The 1570-nt window shown below is 44.9% G+C and overlaps 1 pseudogene; it reads left to right on the forward strand.

Annotated features, from left to right (window-relative positions):
• The first annotated feature begins 258 nt into the window (after positions 1–258).
• Positions 259–371, forward strand: LOC141074079 (small nucleolar RNA U3; annotated as a pseudogene).
• Positions 372–1570: the final 1199 nt, after the last annotated feature.

A 1570-nucleotide genomic window follows, 5' to 3' on the forward strand; every position in this document is an offset into this window, starting at 1 on the left:
CATGACGCCACATAGGCGTCACTGGTCAGATTTGAACCAGGTTTTATGACGCCTATGTGGCGTCATTGGTCGTGAAGGGGTTAAAACAAAAATTCTTAATAAATATAATTCTGGATTAATTATTCAACGGCTCATATACAAAAAAATCAATCCTTAAAAGATACTTTATTAACCAATCATTAAAAAGTTTTCAAAACTTCAAAAAACAGGCAAACAAAAATAGGCTTATTGCTGATTTTCAAAATCCAGCCACAAACTATGACTATACTTTCAGGGATCATTTCTATAGTGTGTGACTTGAGTTTTGTCCCCGGCCATCTGTTGTACTCCAAGCTGATGTCATTTAGAAAGGAGTCAACAGGGTGATTAGGGAGAGCCGCCGAGGAGCGGGGGCGCCATTTGCGTATCAAGAGGGTGCCAACCTCCGCTGTCAGGTAGGAGAGCGATATAGGGCCCTATAGGGACAAATAGGTTTGTGACCCTCTACCTGACATTGGAACGACTCTCTAGTGTTTGTGGCTGGATTTTGAAAATCAGCAATAAGCCTATTTTTGTTTGCCTGTTTTTTGAAGTTTTGAAAACTTTTTAATGATTGGTTAATAAAGTATCTTTTAAGGATTGATTATTTTGTATATCAACCTTTAAAACAATTAAATAAGTCTCCTCGCTAGGGAATCCCTGTACTCTGGACTCCTCGTCGTCCCCTTCATCCATCTTTCTGCACTTGCACTGTTTAGGCAGCGGGCGTACAGACGTGATGTCATCGCGCTCTTTGACCAGAATGTCACTGTCAGGAATAGTGTTTGGTTTCCGGGGGCAATATGGTTGCAAAGCTGAGCCTTAAAGGAATGTCCAGAAGGGCACCACCAGGAGTGGAGCCTGCGGCTTAATTGGACTCAACATGGGCAACTTCAACCATGCCATCCACAAAAAAGCTGCACAGATTGCAAGCTTAATTCCGTTAACGAACGAGACTCAGGCATGCCCCCTGCGGTCCGCGTCCAGCTTACTAGAGGGACACGCAAGGCTCTGGCACGCGAGATCGGCCAATAACAGGTCTGTCATGCCCTTACATGTCCGGGGCTGCACGCGTGCTACAATGAAAGGACCAGCGTGTATCGCTTACAGGTGCGGATAACACGCTGAACCCCGTTAGTGATGTGGATCTGGGATTACAATTCTTCCCCGCGAACAAGCATTTCCCAGTAAGTGCAGGTCAACCGTAATTCCGGAATTAGGCCTAAACGGCATTCCAGAAAGAATGTGAAAAAATTAAGTGCCCAAACCACAGGTGCTGTAGCTTGCTTAACAGCTGGGCTCCTCTGCTGAGTAGCACACAGTTCTTACATAAACAGGCGGCATAGCTTGGTTCACGGGTGGCCAACTCTGCTGAGTAGCATACACAGTTACTAGGCCCTAAGTATTAAGTGGTGTAAATGCAGTCAAAAACTGGTTCTTTCATAAACAGGCGGCATAGCTCGGTTCACGGGTGGGCTCCTCTTCTGAGTAGCAGACACAGTTACTAGGCCCAAAGGGATTTTCAGGACAATATTAAAAAATTATTAGAAAC

This window comes from Dendrobates tinctorius, unplaced genomic scaffold, assembly GCF_039654945.1.
Source record: "Dendrobates tinctorius isolate UK_male_01 unplaced genomic scaffold, ASM3965494v1 ptg000322l, whole genome shotgun sequence".
In the NCBI taxonomy this organism is placed as follows: domain Eukaryota; kingdom Metazoa; phylum Chordata; class Amphibia; order Anura; family Dendrobatidae; genus Dendrobates; species Dendrobates tinctorius.